This window comes from Pantherophis guttatus, chromosome 2 (assembly GCF_059756535.1).
Source record: "Pantherophis guttatus breed Tessera chromosome 2, ASM5975653v1, whole genome shotgun sequence".
In the NCBI taxonomy this organism is placed as follows: domain Eukaryota; kingdom Metazoa; phylum Chordata; class Lepidosauria; order Squamata; family Colubridae; genus Pantherophis; species Pantherophis guttatus.
The window spans coordinates 190,983,133-191,000,899 of NC_142064.1; the positions used below are offsets into that span (position 1 = coordinate 190,983,133).

The 17,767-nt window shown below is 35.8% G+C and overlaps 1 protein-coding gene and 2 long non-coding RNA genes across 6 annotated transcripts in view; 2 read left to right on the forward strand and 1 right to left on the reverse strand.

The window, feature by feature from the left end:
* The window catches only part of FSTL4 (follistatin like 4), a 462,461-nt gene that overhangs the window by 110,724 nt on the left and 333,970 nt on the right, over positions 1–17,767 (reverse strand). The gene's annotated exons all lie outside the window — the stretch shown is intronic.
* LOC132710932 (uncharacterized) lies at positions 315–4,697 on the forward strand. Its single transcript, XR_009621672.1, has 2 exons — positions 315–364; positions 4,081–4,697. It is a non-coding gene; the product is annotated as an uncharacterized LOC132710932 (long non-coding RNA).
* Positions 8,649–16,771, forward strand: LOC117656156 (uncharacterized). Its single transcript, XR_009621673.2, has 3 exons — positions 8,649–8,751; positions 10,270–10,429; positions 16,622–16,771. It is a non-coding gene; the product is annotated as an uncharacterized LOC117656156 (long non-coding RNA).

The following is a 17,767-nucleotide window of genomic DNA, read 5'->3' on the forward strand; positions in this document are numbered from 1 at the left end:
ACTGCTAATGTAAAATGTGGTAGTAGTAACATTTATGACCAACTGATAAAATATTACAACTCTTTTCCTATAATTCATTGCTTTTGCAATTAATTGTACATTATAAAATATTACTGACTGCACATTTTCCTTCTTCAAAAATAAAAATGGAAACTGCAGTAGATATCCCCAGGTATCAATCCTCCTCCAAGATTCCCAAATCTATTCTCATCTTTAAAAATCTATTTTTTTTAAAAAATGACTCAAGATGCAGCCCCCTATTGTGACATCATTATCTTTCCTGTGATGCCATCCGTGCCCGCTAACTGAGTGGAGGAATGAGTGTCATCGCAAGCTAGGGGGAAGATGCCAAACCCTGCTTCAGGTATTGCCTTGCAGAATCTCTCAAAAGTTGACAATGAATTATAAGCTTTCACATAGGAAGGGGGAAGGGAAGGAGTTACTAAAACCATGTGAAGTAATATTAACTCAAAAGCTGTACATTTAAATAATTTAACTGGCGTTAATTGTATTTAAATGTGATTGAATTACATTTCATTTTTGAGCTGGTCCTGCCTTCTTTTGGTTTCTGGTAATGTTCAAAGGCCATGTTGGCTAAGTGAGGATGGTGCACCTTGAGGTAAAAGACTAGAAAATTCCTAGTTCTATCCAAGGGCTTGCATTGTATATAAGCAGAGCTGAAGAGGTATTGGGGGACATTAGCTTAGCATACAATCCCTATTTTCATCATTCCCCATGAACAGCTTCATGTAGAAATGTTTTCATGTTTATCATGAAGATCATGGAAGGGGACTAAAAACATATATATTCCCTATGTTCTAGGATTGGGCATTGTCAGGCCTAAAACAAGAATGACATATGATGATTCTTTCAAACTGAGTTATTTATTGTTTCAAACCAATGGACAGAATCTTGCCAGACTGAACACACTATATCTGCATGTACTCAGAGAACTATCAAGAAGGGGCTGCCTTCGCTCTCTTTCACTCATACATAATATCTGGACTGAGCTGTCTTTTACTCCTCTGGAATGCACTCCCTCCCTCATGGGAATCCACCTCCTTTCTTCCATCACAGGCATGGTGAAGAAAGGGCAACTGTTATTATGTCAAATATGGCCACCGTAATGCCACACTGATGTTGAATGTCAATATTGAGGAATATTGCTAAAACGAAGAGGTTTCTATTTTCCTCTGTTACTGTGTCTACCTCACTACTTTACCTTTAAATGATTGAATCATGTTCTGGCAGTACTGTTGCCTAAATGGATAACACTTTTCAAACTAAGATGATATCTAGTCTGTTTTTACATTCTAGCTATAAAAGAATCAGTCCCTTTTTCAATTTCATGCTTGCAGATTGAGACTGCTGCCACTTATTTTACTATGGAGTGTAATTATTGCCATTATAAATATCCTATTATCCAAACATTTAGGCTCATGAAACAGACTATTTTCCTTTAAAAGATTTAGGCAAGATGCTTGAGCAAGGCCCATAGTTTTAAGGGGAAGTTACCATTTCTAAAGAAACTAAGTAAATATAACAAGATGCAAAACCTTTTATGGCATTTTTAATTTAAAAACAGTTGAATGCAAAGAAATAGCTTAATGGAACATTGATACAAATGTCTTTCTAGTCAGTTGTGTGATTTTTTAATCTTTGTAAAAATATCAAATGCTAGTAATATGCACCCTTTGATCGACTTCATGGTTATTTTTTTTCAAATGAGGATTCTTCATGAGTTCAACACCATGTTTTTCATGTAGAATTTTTCAGATAAAATTTCATACACTTTTTTTTTCATATAGTGGTAATATTTTATGTGATACCTAAAATATTCCTCATTATATTTCTCATGATACCATGTAATTTTGCTTACAAAATTTCAAGAAAAAAGGATCCACCGAAATAAGAGAAAGTAATGTTAAGATTTCTGCTTACAAAATTGCCTTCTGTCAGCCTAAGGCCTTCTTTAGTAGTTTAATTAGTTGGTTATGTAATTAAATCTGTTAATGTTCAGTTGTCTTTGTACACAAACCCACTGTGCAGGGTAGGTGGCCTTAGTTAAAATTAAAGATTTCATTCACTCAACCTATCTTTATGATACAATTTTCTTATTATCTCATTGTCCACTATCCACAGGACATAATTAGAGGTGAAAAACACAGTTGAAGATGCCAGGAAAAGCATAGACCTTGTGAATCTGGGTTTAGAGTTTGCAGCCTCTCTACATAGTTTCATATGGGTGCAATCATCTACATCTGGCTCAAAATCATGAAGAGAGGATGAGTCACAGTTTCTGGTGAAATGCTACATCTTTTAAAACATTATATTTTTTTAGAAAGATGTGGAGGGTTAAGAACAGTACCAAATATTTAAAGTATTTTTTTTAAGCTGCATTCTTGTTGGGATCTGTCCATGATCCTGAAGGACCTATTTCTAACCAATCATATATTCAGAATCTTTAATATTCCTGTTCAGACACAGGATGTTTTCTTACTCCAGTCCTATCGGAAATAAATCAGGAAAATCTGCTAAATGCAATTAGGTAATTCTAGTACATGATAGGCCTGTGCATGCAAAATTTGACAAGCTTCTAACCTCAAATCTTTTCGAATAGTCAAGTAATATGGAAACATGGCTGACATAAATTGTAAATTGGGAAGTCATGCCCCATAAGCTCTCCACATACAGGTAGTCCTTGATTTACTATAGGTTGCTTAGCAATTATTCAAAGTTACGACGGACCTTCCTAGGACTACTTATCACTCAGATTTGAAGTTCCATCACTTTTCCCCCATCTCCACAATTACATAATACCATTTTGGGCACTAGGCAACCAGCCCACGTTGATTGGCAACCAGCCCAACCAGCCATTTACAGAACCCCATGGTCAAATGGCAGTAATTTATGAGGGTTCCCCTCCCCCCCAGAAATTGACACTTACTTTTGGTTTCCATCAAAAAATGTGCACAGCAGTCACTGATTCCCTTAAAGACTATGGTCTTCACTTAATAACCACCACAAAAAAAAATTGTAAAATGAAGTATGGTCACATGGTGACTTGCCTAACAATTGGTACAACTTACGATTCTAATATCAGGCTCAATTGTGGTCATAGGCCAAGGACACTTGAGAGAAAATAAGTTAATTATTTATCTGGAAATATAAATTAATAAAGCCTACATACTGGAATTATTCCTGTCTCCTGCTCACACACTCCCTTACTACAGTAAGATTTCCCAGTTTGTCTTCAACCTGGGTTTGACATGCCAACCTTGACTGACAATATTGAGTATTTTTTAAAAAATTTTAAAGGAATATTAAACTAATTATTAAAATGAAATGAACTGCACTTGTATGTTTTTCAACACTTCATAAAAGGTCTAGCTGGATTAGGCCAAACTAGCAATACGGGGAAGTCGCAGAAGACCCATTTGAAATATTGCATACTTTATATGGATCATAATGAAAATGACAGGACATATAAATTGCCCAGGGTTTTGTTGAGATCCATCAGTAATTAAATTAGCTTTAGCACAATTTATTATGCAAGAATGTAATGCTGGCAGACTGAGTTAGCATAATATTAATTAGGATAAGGCTCATGAGAAAGTACTGCATTTCCTTATTCCTTTTATCAAAAGATGACTACCTGTGTTGCCATTGGCTGAGGAAAAGGGCAGAAGTCTATCTTAGGAAGAAGGTTGCTCCCTGAAACTGGGGGGAAAAAATTCAAGCACTATCAATCTGCTATGTCCCAGATGTCTACAAAATGCCACAGGTAGAAAATATATTTAAATCATTAATATACAGCTGAAGTGAATAAGTCATCCGCAGACTACACATTTAGAAATATGTATTTATTGCTAGTCTGGCTTTCAAATATCAGCTAGAATGATTTACATATTTAATGCAAGGAGAACGCTGATGAAATGGCATCTTAAACAGGGCAATCCAATCCAAAAATAGAATGCTTCACAACTTGATACTCAAACTTTCATTGTCCAGCTTTATCCTCATAACCAGATTTTACAAAAACAAAAACAAAAAATACTGTTTTAACTTCTTTATCCATAGGGTCATCACATGGTTTGTCACCATTAATATTCACTTTAAAGAATAGTGGAAAAGTCTTCAACACAACAATGCAAATTGTGGTGTTACTTCACAGAAGAAATCAGGGAAGAGCAGGAACCAGGAGCAGCCCATCTCCCCTATTCTTGAAACTGCTAAAATACCGTGATATTTATTCTCAACAAAGGCAGAAAGACAGATAGAATTGAAAAGATCTTGGAAATGATTCACTTCCATCTTCCAATTCATTATTAATTGACTGACCCTAGAAAGCAATTCCATATGGTTCAATAATATCCTCTCTCTTTCTTCTGGCTGTCACTCTGGCATTCACCATATACAAAAAAGCAAAGAAAATGCTACTTTATGGAACTTGAGTCAGTTCTCATCACATCAGAATTAATCCTATTTTGCATTGGAGGACCATAACCTCTTCTGAATCCTCTCACTTTTATTCATCTGAATCCTATGCATATCTCTGGTTTTTTCTCTACCAGATGTTATTGTGTGGTATCAATTGCCTTACACTGAGGCAGGCCTTTAGTCCACCCTCATAGCAGTTTTCCAAAACTTTCCACAGAAGTTTTGTCCACCTGTTATTAAAGATGTAAAGGATTGAACCTGGGTTACTCTTGTTGCACACAGCATGCATTTTCCACTGAGCTACATCTCCATAACTATAGTTTTATAATGACTATATACCCAACAACTCTGCGGCAGAGTTCAAATGCACCATCTGAAGAATCTCCCTGATAAATAGTTTAGAATCACGGAGTTTAAAAGGGCCATTGAGGGCTGATATGGCATATTATGTAAGTGTTATGTTGTTTCTGAATTAGAAAATAATATGTACATCATTTAATGTTGGATTTCCTCTTTAAATTAATAGTTACAAGAAATAATTAATGTGGAATGAGGTAAATAGGTTTGATTACTAAGAACAACAACAAAGTGAAACTATGGATTAAGCAAATTCTTGATCATAGGCTAACTCAAAGCCAATGGAGTATTCATATTACAAAAGTCTTTCTTAGTAATATAAATGATTTGCAACTACATTAGATTAGCACATAATTAGCTGGATCTGGAAGGAACATGACTAACTAGGTGAATGTAATAAAATTCAATATACTGGAACAGAGAAATATAGTCACTTCTATATGCAAAGTGATTATCTAAAATGTTAGGTAGCTACTGGAAGACAGAAAGACCAAAACCCTCTGAGACAATTTGGAGAAGTGAAATGAACTATGTTTTTTGGGACAAGTGCCAGACAACATTATAGCTTTCTACAATTTCATTTAACATTAATAAAATAAATGGAATACTTAAGTGAAAAACTACTTGAGATGCGTTTCAAACCCATTACAGTAGGATGTTTTCCTTAAATTATTATGCTGAATCTTTGCAAAACAACAGACATTACAGGTATCTTTGCCATAGGCATTGCTATAAAAATGAATAGTCATTAACTAAAAACGTGTTATACTTCCAAATGAATGAACAAAAGCAATTTCTGGACCCACAATCTATATGAAGATGATTAACACAAACTGAAATGGTGGCATTTTGTATTTATTGGTTACCCAGAATTATTCTGCAAATCATAATTTATAACTTGATAATAAAGCAGGCAGTTTATTTAATTTTAGGTGTCTGGCTTAGTAACTGAAACTGCATGCTCATCTAAGAAAATGTGGCAGAAGTTTTAAAACTGTGATACTCATAATAACTTGGGTTATTATGTGAGCCCATGTAATCAGAAATTGCCTCTAAAATCTATTAAACACTACTGTTTGCCAGAATGCTTTAGCCAGTTTAGAAATATAGAACAATTATTCAATCTTTGTCAATTTAACAACATTTTCCGGAGAGTTAGATTCATTTGTTGCAACAATATACATATACACAACAACACAAATTTTTTTTGTGTCATCCAGCAGTTCGATGTTGAGTGTAAAGTACTGTGAAGCAGTATATAAATCTAAGTGCTATTGCTATTTCTATCTTTAATATCCAAAATCTGCATAAAAGATTTCGGCTTATTATTTTTTTCCTGACACATTGACTAAGGGAAGTGTGAAAGGACAAACTAATATTTTATGGGAAATTAAATTCTCTTTGATAGTTAATATATAGGTTAATTAAATTGACTTCCTTTCCACACACTCATATATTAACTCTATTATTTAATTTAGTTGGATGTGGATCTGTTGAATTTTTGTTGGGATAATTACCATGAGTAAGCAGAATTTTGGGAAAACATGTCTTGTACAGATAATATGTTCATAATTTTATTAAGGGAAACTCTATGAATGAATATGCTATTAATATTGCCTGAATGCATTCATTCCCAATCAAAGATTGCCCTAAATAAAAACTGGGCACAGGAACTCTGACTCTTAAATTCATCATAATATTTAGGACAGAATAAAGTCATCACATCTTATGTTAAATAGAATGGATGGTTTTAATACTACATTTCAGTTTCTTTGGGTTTTGAAGCATAGTAGAAATTAGAATGAACTGTATTCTAAACCTAACTGAGTTTTACATTATTGAATTTGCATACTTTTTATAAATGTGATATTAACATAATATTAATATAGTGGTTAAATATGGAAAGGCTATATTTGGTAAGCATATCAATCAAAATCTTGACAACCATAATATGGAAGAAAATAAATCAAACAAATCAGGATAATCCTTTGTTGCCATCCAGTAGTTGCCATTTGCAATTTTTGTCATTTTAATTTCTTTTTCTTTTTATGATGTTGTAATCCTTTTATTTGGGGTGTAAACGAATAAATACAAATCTGACAAATACATAAAATTCTCTGACACAAAGATTATTCTCTCACACACAAAAGCCAAATAGTATGGATCCTTTTTATTTTTACAGCTGAATCTACAGTATGATTGTTGAGGCTCATTCCATGCAGCTCATTGTGGCATATAATTTAACTAAGCTTTCAAATAATGTCATAAATAAAGAAGATTGATGAGGAGCTGTGCTTTGAATCCATGGTTTATGCCTGAAAAGTGTCAGATCAGTGGGTGTTTTGGTTAGATCCCATAGAAAAATCAAGGTAAGTATTGGGAATACTTTCTTTGGATTCATCTATGCATCATGGTGATATTAGAAAGCTTCGTATCTGTGAGCCCAATCAGAATTATGAATGTACAATGATTTTAGATTTATTATATTATCAAGATCCACATGGACCCAACTTTTATAAAGAAAAATTCAAATCCATCCACCTTTCTTTCAAGCACAAATTCAAAATCTCCAAAACAAAAGTCCGTTTTTGATTCATTCATTCACATTACTCTTTCCCTCATATACACACACAAAATAAGACACCCCCTGATAATAAACCCAATCTGGCTTTTGAATGCATGGTAATAAGGCCAAGCGCTTATTTCAGGGTTCAAAAAATATAAGACAGGGTCTTATTTTCGGAGAAACACAGTACACACACACACACACACACACACACACACACACACACACACCCATATATACACAAACACACACATATACACACCCCTATTATCATCAAAAAGAGCTTTGACAATAATTTTGCTTTGGAATATACTGTATATTCTGCAATATATATTCTGAGAGCTAGTTTGACGTAGTCATTAAAGAGTGGCATCTCTCTCTCTCTCTTCAGGAGTAAGTCCCATTACCTTCAATGATTCTTTCTTCCAAGTAAATATGTTACACATTGCTGGTTTCTCAGACTTTATTGATTTATGTATTATTTTTATTTATATACTGTGGCTTATATGGTGGTCCAATCCAACAGGATTTATCCAATCCAACAGAGCTTGTCAAGGATCAAAAGCAGAATCTATTCTTTTCTCCTTTCACTTCATGCTGAAAGATTGGCTAAAAACAGGATTAAAAAAATAAATAAAGTAGAAGCTAAGAAAATAGAGGCTAAGAGACACTGGATAGGTACATTATACAAAAAGGAAAATAGGCATTTATTAACACTTCCCCTATAAATGGAGAGCTGAAAGCAATCAAATCTGTTTTCAACTCTGAAAACAGAGTTTTTTATTCAACTCTGGACAAGCAATCCTTTGGACTATCGCTGAAGGTAGTTTTCTTATTTTCTATATCAGCTTTTCCCATTAGTGTTTCATAAACAAGATAAATTTAAAAGGACTTGGCTAAAGAATAGCTCAGAGGTAAAGCCTTTGCATTAAAAGATTTTGTCTTAAAATGGTTTGGTTATAAACACATTTTCAAAACAAATTTCTTTTCTCCTCGTCCTTTTCTTCCAGTGTTTTCTAACTTAGCTCTAATGTAATTTCTTCTGAATCTTCTGAATCTTACCTTACACTGACAGCTTATTTCAGAAAAGTGGAGGACAATTGTATTGGCCAAAACCCCCAATAACAAATTGAATCACAAATTTCTATGTAACTAATTTTATCAAAAATGTAAGCTTTTGTGAATTGTAAAATTCTTCTTGCTGGCTGAGACATTCAGTACTTTCTAATAATAACTGCAATAATTCACAATTAAGCCATCAGAATATCTGTTGCAAATAGAAAAACAAGAATGTTGTGGAGATGGAAAAAAGGAATAGCTGATGACATGAAGCAGGAAGAAAGAGGGCCTAAAGTAACGCTATAGAGAATGAGACACAAGATGGGAAGGTTTGTAAATATCATAAGTACAAAGGGAGAGCTGAAGCATAATGGGGAGAACCTAAAAGAAATTGGTTGGAAAGGAAAGGGTTTATGGAGGTGAAGCAGCCTGAAAGAGCTGGGGATTCAAATTTCAAGGGGCAAAAATTAAAAGATGCTGCCACAGTGGAAATAAAAAAATATTGGAAAGGAAAAGGGGGAAAAATGGTGAAGACAACAGCATCTATTAGCTTGTTCTGAGGAAGAAATGAAGGAAACATTGTTAAATTGTAATTGTGATTTGGTCTTATCTGATGAAGAAATGGGACAGCCAGGAAGACAGTGGCAACATCAGCAAACATAGTTCCTTGTCTTTCCCTCAAATGCCAGCCCTTCTCTTCTATATGTAAGCAGACCACTGTGTCACTGTGTGTGGAGCTGCCAAATATAGGCGGATTTCTTCCTACGCAACCAGAGCTAGTAATTGTGCCCATCCTTCACATCAGTTACAATGGAGAGTTTAATCTGCAATTATCACAATGTTCTTCAGGATTTATTTTGATTTTACCAAACTGAGTGGCTGGAAACTCCCTGCTGCTCTTAATTTTGAAAATCTACATTCACTGGCCAGAAATAACAGGGCAGGATTGTTTTACTTGTCAAAACAATATCATTTTCCCATGTGGCATATGCTGCTGAATTTTTAAAGTGCTGTATCCTGTCCAGATTTTAAGCAATCTATTCCCAATTTAGGACACTTTTGAGAGTAATCCTCTACATCATGTAGATCAAACTCAAAAGTATAATTTTAACTTTCTGAACAATGGAATATCTCTTTTCTAAAAGAAAAAAAAAGTTATGATTTATGCATGGCATGTTTTTAAAAGCTGCATATCCTACAATCTAGGTCTAGGACTTAAGTCTAGGAGGGAAGAGGGTCTGTTTAAATTAGAATAGTCTGCAACATTCTGGATGCTGTCTAGCTGCTCTCCCATAGGGACACAATGGGAGATTTTTCTGGAATTTTCTTCTGAATTTCCACAGCCTGATCTGGAAGATTTTTTGTTTTAAATCTAATTTTTCCTCTGTTGGCTTCTCCTGTTTTTGGAGAGCCAACCTGCTGACAGAAAGATGGATGGGCAGGCAGAATTTCATGCCTCTTTATATCATTTCCTTCCACTGCTCTGTTGGAATGCAAAGAATAAAAATGATAAAACATCATTTATAACCATGAAAGAAAGGTGGATGGGGATGTGGTTGTGCATCTCTAGAACAATTTAAACCATATTTACTCCCAACATTTCCAGCTGACTCTAGGATATCATGGTGACAGCTGAATAGAGTTTTGAGAGACAAATTTCTGTCCTTGTTTTTCAGTACAGGAAGGTTGCATAAGGTAGCGTTGAGGACAGATTTGTAGTGCATCAAGCAACCACGTATTTGCTTAATTGATGGTTTTCCTGAAAAGAACAGGCTGTTGAGTCAGCAGGGGTGACCTACTTTCTGGACAATTGTACTGAAACATCCCATATATCTCCCCTCTCCTAGACCTGAAAGGTCATACAGGCATGCCTTTCCCATCCTTTGGTTGTCAGGCTACAGGAGTTGGCAGCTTCACTGAGCACCGGCTCCTGCTGCTTATAATGAATGAGAGAGACTGAAGGAAAATTCACGCAGTGAGGTCAGGAATAAGAGAAAGACATAAAAAGTAAGTGACTTAAGTAATTTCAAGTCCTTTGGAGGGGAAAAAAACCCCCAAAACAACAGGGAAGGAAACAATTTAACAATCTTTACATTAACAAGAGATCTGATTTCCCCCATTGTAAAGATTTGCACCAAGACTTGTTCCTGGCATTACAGTATATGCATATTTTAGCACTGGTTTCATTGGGAGTATATCCTTTTTCAGTAATTAACATGAATCTGAATCAGTCTAGATTTTAAATCTGTAAATCATGAAAACTCATGTTTCCTTAAAAAATAAAAATAAAAAAGCTGCCGAAGTAATACTTTATTATTTAAATCAATCAGTGCATATAAAACACAGAATAAAGCATCTTATTAGGAAAGTGTACATACTGTATTCCTTTATATATGTAAGAACAGGTGGAAGGTTGTGGGTTCATGAAGGTACCTGGTCTCCTTTCTTTCTTTCTTTCTTTCTTTCTTTCTTTCTTTCTTTCTTTCTTTCTTTCTTTCTTTCTTTCTTTCTTTCCTTCCTTCCTTCCTTCCTTCCTTCCTTCTTTTTCTTTCTTTCTTTCTTTCTTCTTTCTTTCTTTCTTTCTTTCTTTTTCCTTTCTTTCTTTTCCTTCCTTCCTTCCTCCCTTCCCTTCCCTTCCCTTCCCTTCCCTTTACTTTCTCTCTTTCTTTCATAATCACCTTCTCATGGATTCTGTTTCAGAGAGGGAAGCTTTGTAGAAGTGGTGAGGTATGGATGCAATGATACAAGCATTTATGCATGCCTTCAGTGATGAGGGAATTGATAACAAAGCTCCTTCATTATCCAAAGTAGAGTTTCTACGGTCCCTACCTCTTCATGCTGTGTAAGTGATCATAGAGCAGAAATGCAATGGAAGAGGACAAGCATCTCATCTCCATTAGAGGAACAGGTCTATTCTGTAATAGCAGAAATTACATTTTTTTGTGAAGTCCTAGTCTATAATCACCTATCAATACAGGGTTCACTACATTTCCTCAAGTAATTCCCACTGCTTGATGAACTGGTCTTATTGCTAAAGATTCCTGCAAAACTCCCAGGACTCCTTGCCATGCAACTGTATTATCACTTAATAAAAAGAAGGAATACACCACATGTAAAAACTATTCATTTCCAAAGTGAAAATGAATTAGTAGCAGTTTACCTGATTATTTGCAGTAGACTTGATTGTATGCCCTGCACAAAATGTTCCTTTTATGTGAACTGAACACACAGCAATGTTTTGATGTGCAGCTAGCTACACATCAAGTGATTCTTGTGAAGTACTGAACCAACACATATTGAATCAGTTTGCTGAAGTCACTGCGGCCACTTAGTGAATAAAATTACAGGTAATGCTGAATAAAATACCATGAGGTAATGTTGAATTTTTAAAGAAGAAAGCCCACAGTAAAGACTTGGGAAACTGGACAAAGTGATTGGTTCAGTGCTGGGCACCCAACAGAAGTCAAAAGGATTCAGAAGCATTGCATTGTGATGATGTACTGGAGCATCTGCTGCAACCTCTGGGTATGTTATTGATGGAGATGTTTTTAGGTGGGGAGGGGATTCTGGTCATATACTGAATAGCAAATTTGGAAAACAATGTGCAATTGTCTATAACAAATCATCATATTACTTGGCGACAGTTATCTAACTGAGGGGTCCCCAACCTGTGGGCTGTGAGAGTATTGCAACTGGGTCACAGAAATGGCCAGTGCGCATGTGCACATATGCATCCTCACTTGGGCAAGCAATGCGTGAGCGTATGCTCCATTTGTGTGAACAGGCTGGTCACACAAATGGAGCTGTGTGTGTATGTGCATGGTTGCTGGCAGCTTGTGGAATGATCCCTTCTCCCCCCGTCCCTGGTTCGCAAAGCCAGAAACATTGGGGAACTCTGGTCTAATCCCTCATTTTAAATCAGAGCTGGACAACTTGAAGCCCCAGAGTCCCATAATCATCTTTATGTCCACCCCAGGGATTAGACCTATGATGAGTCTGAATTCAGATTCTGCAAATTTGTTCCACGTCCAATAATTTTGATGCCATTCCCCCCACCCCCACTCCATTTTGAGATGGAAAAGCCATGAAAATTGCAGTGAAGCCTGAAAGATAAGTCTTTATCTCCACAAAATATAGAACAAGACAAACACACAGCCATTCCATTATAAATAACACAGCCTGGTCTGTACTGCATCATAATGATCAATATCTCAAACACAGGAGCTCCTATCCTAAGAAAGCAACAAAGACAAGTGCTGTCAATCTATTTTTTTAAAAAAATCCTAAATTTGTCTTTTGTCCAAAGCACAAAACAGCCATAGTTAGGAAAAATGCATCCTACTTTCTTCACTAGCCCTTCTTGATATCTATCTTCTGAAGATCATTTTTTTATCAGATTAATAATAAGCAGCATATAGTCTAGTTTCTTGATCCTAACCCTTTTCATGTCTTCATACAATAATTAAAGGTGTTTTTCCCCTTAATAACCTCCTATAAACCAGATTTTTTTTTAAAAAAATCCCACTTTCATTATCTTCCTAAAAGGACTAATGTTTACTATTTTCATAGAAACCATAACTAAAGGCTATAAAGAGCAACCAACTACAATTAATGGCTGTTCAAAACAAACCAATGCACTACCAGATTGCTTTTATTAGTATCACAGCATGTTCAAATAAACTCTAATCATTGCCTGATTTAGCTAAGGTTTATTGTGGACTCACAAATAATGTTAATCTATAAACTAGGCTTCCCCAGCCTGGGAATCTCCAGATGTTTGGACTAAGTCCTGGAATTCTGTAGTCAGCATGGCCATTGTTAAGAAATCTGGGAATTGAAATCTGTATGTTTGGAGACCATCAAAGTTGGGGAAAGTTGCCATAAAGTATTATAAATTAATATCTAGGAAAACAAGCTATATTATGATTTAGTGTAATATGTGATTAGAACCATAATCTATTATTACTAGGGTGTATGGTGAGCTTTCCTAAACAATATAATGCTGATTAAACCCTAAAATAAATAAATTCTTTCTTTCTTTCTTTTCTTTCTTTCTTTCTTTCTTTCTTTCTTTCTTTCTTTCTTTCTTTCTTTCTTTCTTTCTTTCTTTCTTTTCTTTCCTTTCTTTCTTTCTTTCTTTCTATCTATCTATCATCTAGAGAGAGAGAGAGAGAGAGAAATATTTGAATGTTAATATATAATGTGTTATTTTGCTATGAAATTCATCCAAACTTTGTAGACCATGTTCATGTTTCTATTGAACTAAGAGTATTATCAAACTGATAGTTAGGCAGTGCAACCAATTACACCGAGTACCTCTATTAAGGTTTTAATTTTTTCTCATTTATATTTAAAATAAGTTAGGAAGGAATCTATCACAACCATACTGTAGATATAACTTGTAGTAATGAAATCAGATTTTCTTTTTTCTCTTCGAAGAAATGAAATTTACCATGGTAATTAAATTACTATTGAGATTGATCTATCAGCTACAGAGTTGGTTGAAATATATTCTTTTTGAAGTTCACTGGTTAGAAACAGATAGAAAGCCAGGAATGGCTTTGTCATATGAACATGAAACTCTATTTCCTTAGCAGAAGGAGATAGAAAATCACCATTTATTCATTGTATTCAGGCAATTTCTCATCAATTATTGTACTTTTGAATTCCAGCTTTTGAATTCCAGCAAATACAGTATTTGCTTCATCTGACACTGACATTTTTAAATAGTTAAGATCCCATCTATGTTTTTTTAAAAACCTGTTTTAATTTATTAGAATTAGAAAATTCCCTTAGCTTAATAAACACAAAAATAAATCAATAACTGTAAGCACAATGCTTTTTAAAATATAGCATAGATAAAATCTAATAAAGCAATATTGGTACAAATGATGATTTTTTTTTGACATTTTGTCTCCCCCCTCCCCCGTAATATAAAATCAGAATCAGAATAGAGCTGGAAGGGACCTTGGAGGTCTTCTAGTCCAGTCCCCTGCTCAAGCAGGAGATCCTATACCATTTCCAGTCTCTTCTTAAAAACCTCCAATGATGAAGCACCCACAAAGTTTGAAGGCAAGCTGTTCCACTGTTTAATTGTCCTCACTGTTAGGAAGTTTCTCCTCAATTCCAGGTTGCTTCTGTCCTTGATTAATTTCCATCCATTGTTTCTTGTTGTGCCCTCTGGTGCTTTGGAAAATAAATAAACCCCCTCCTCTTTGTGGCAGCCTCTCAAATTTACTGGACTACTGCTATCATATCAATCCATCCCCCCCTCCCCCATCCTTCTTTTCTCTAGACTAGCCAAACCCAAATCCTGCAACCTTTCTTCATGTTTTAATCTCCAGGCCTTTAATCACCTTAGTTGCTCTTCTTTGTACTTTTTCCAAAGTCTCTTTTTGTGTGAAGATTGATGCAAAGAATGAGTTAAGAAGCTCTACTTTCTCTCTACTGCCTGTTACTTCTTTGCTATCTTCTCTCTTTAGTGAACTGACTGTTTCCTTGACTGTTTCCTTGTTATTTACATGTTGAAAGAAACTTTTTTTTATTGTCTTTGACTTTTGTTGCATGTCTTTGTTCATTCTGAAGCTTTCTTTCCTGACTTCATCTTTGCAGATTTGGGCTATCTGCTGATATTCTGCATTAATTATGTGTCCCTCTTTCCATTTTTTGTACTTATCCTTTTTGTCTTTCAGTTTATCAGTGAGATCTTTGTGAAACCATACTGGCTTCTTCTTGGATTTCTTGTTTTTCTTTTTTAGTGAACTGAAATTTCTGAGACACTTGAGGACATCGCAGACTTGCTTCATTGCTATTTAGAATCCTGGTATTTGTAACTTTAACCTAAAACTATCTTGTTTTTCTATAAAGGAATGTAAAGGAAAATGTAAAGGAAATTTTTGCCTACATTTTAAATCAAACATTAAAAGTTAGCAACTTTTTTTTTGCACCAGCATTTCATCCTCTACCTAATCACCAAACACTTAGAAGAATTATCACAAGAAAAGTAACTGATGAACCAATGAATGCATAAAAAGTTTATGTTACAGTAATTTTATTAAACCTTTTAACCATCTGCAGATTATTGTTTTTGCTGCCAAGTACTAATATATGTTTTTCCTATAATGACAGTGAGGCTGGGTGGAAATTAGTGATGGGATACAGAAGATTGATGATAATATTGAAGATGATATTATGTTATGGACATTATGGAAGAGCGAGAAAGGTTTGGAGGGCCAATGGATGCACCTCAAATCACAATCAGATATTTGGGGGCTTCATGGCAACTGAAGAAGATAACAAGGTGCAAAGTTTTCAGAGCAACTGTCTAGGTAACTTAGAAGGAAGGTAGTGGACTAAGAGCCAGACAAGTCAGTGGGCCAATTGGACAGCAAAGACAACTGTGTGAGATGCCTGACCTTGGTGTTCCAAGATGCAAGGCACCTGAATCCCACATTGAGTGGCAGCAGTGGGAGTGGATCTATAACTATGCTGGAGGGGCAGCCTAAGTTCTGTGGCTATCACAAAGCTGGCCACGCTGTTATTTTGTCTCCTACAGATGGCAGTAAGACTCAGAGGAATAGGTGTTGCTCAATCTGCTGCTGGCACAGATAGCATCCCAGAAGAAGAGAAATAGCAGATCCTAGTAAATGGATAAGAGCCTTCATTAAGGATTATCTTGTGATGATAAGAGAAGCATATGTGCTTATCTCATCCATAAACAGATAGTGGGAAGTTCTAAGATGATTAGAGCTTCCAAGGGAGAAAGAGTGATCAGAAGAATATTTACAGAACAGTTGTGAGAATTACTTGAAGTGTCCTAAAGATTAAGTCACTCAGATCTGCTCTGAGGCAATGTCTAGCCTTATGAAATTGACAGAGGAATTAACTCATATCCTGGAAGAGTTTGAGCCAGTTAGCCCTGAACAACTGGATAGTATTTCGGAGCTACCTATATATTATATCTACATCAATCCTCAATGATCAAAGTTCCCTGGAAATGATGTGTGGTTGGGTTCAGGGGGTAGTCAATTTACCTTTGAGGGAAGGTGTTGGTATCTCCTATACTTAAGAAGATAGTTTCTGTCACTATTTAAGAATCCACCGCTAGATGTCCCACTACTAGACAATTTTCATCCCACTGTAGTTTTGGAAGATCCTGGAAGAAGCAAATTATCTAGACCTTTTTCTATTGTGTTTCAGGTCTTGAATATGGCATTGATCATGGTTGCAGATGATATCCAATGCATTGGAATGGTGGCGCTACATCCATCATGGCTCTTCTTGATCTTGCAGGAGTCTTTGATATTATCAATCATACTGTAGTACATTTCTAGACTGATTGGAAGCATATGCACGGTGTTGCAATGATTTTCTTCTTCCTTCCAGGGTCAGTTGTAGTCTGGTTAATGGGGAGCTGGAGAAGTCTAGACCAAAGTCCCTAGTTTACAGGTTTTCTCCAGACTCTATTCTCTCTCTGTTCCTATTGAAGATCTGCTTGAAGCCAGGTGGTAAGGTATCGTCAGCTATAAATCTTGATCCCTAGCCAGCCAAATGTATTATCAATGTTCTTTCTCAGTGTCAAGAGCCCCTGGAGGACTGACAGGGAAGAACAGACTTAGGCTCAACTCTAACATGACCAAGTGGCCGTGGAGTTTACAGTGTCTCAAGTATGGCAATTTTCCATCATTAGTTCTAGAGGGGAAATTAAGTTCCCCAAATAGAATTAGTGTACAATTTGAAGGTTCTCCAGGACTCTCATTCCCATTTTGAAGAGTATGTGGTAATTGTGGCCAGGATGGCCTTTGTTTGCATCTTGAGTGCCACTTGTACTCCATTTGCATTCTGCTTTACATGGTCTCCTTGAATACCAATTGGAAGTTGCAAATGGTCCAGATTACAGTAGAGCAAGTAGTTATGGGTGCACCTCAATGAGTCCATGTAACACCACTGCTTTATAAGCTGTATTGGCTCCCGGTAAGCTTCTGGGCAGAATATAATATACTGATCATCATCTATATACTCTTTCATAGGACTGGGTTATTAATGGGACCACCTGTGGCCTATTCCACAAGGTTCAGCAGGGCGAGCATGCTCTGGCTCTCTTCTGTTAAACAATGTCACCAAAAGATGTGCCTTCTCTCTCATGGCATCTGCCATATAGAAAAGTGCACCGGTTGAGAAGCAGATGGTGCTGACCCTGCTGGCCTCTTCCAAGGAGTTGAAGCTTTGTACTTTTTATTCAGCACTGAGCCAAGACACTAGATGAGTCCGTTTCCAAGGGAAACAGCTGTGAAGTATTTTTTTAGAATCTTGGTTTGTGATTTTTATATGTTGTTTTTAATTTTT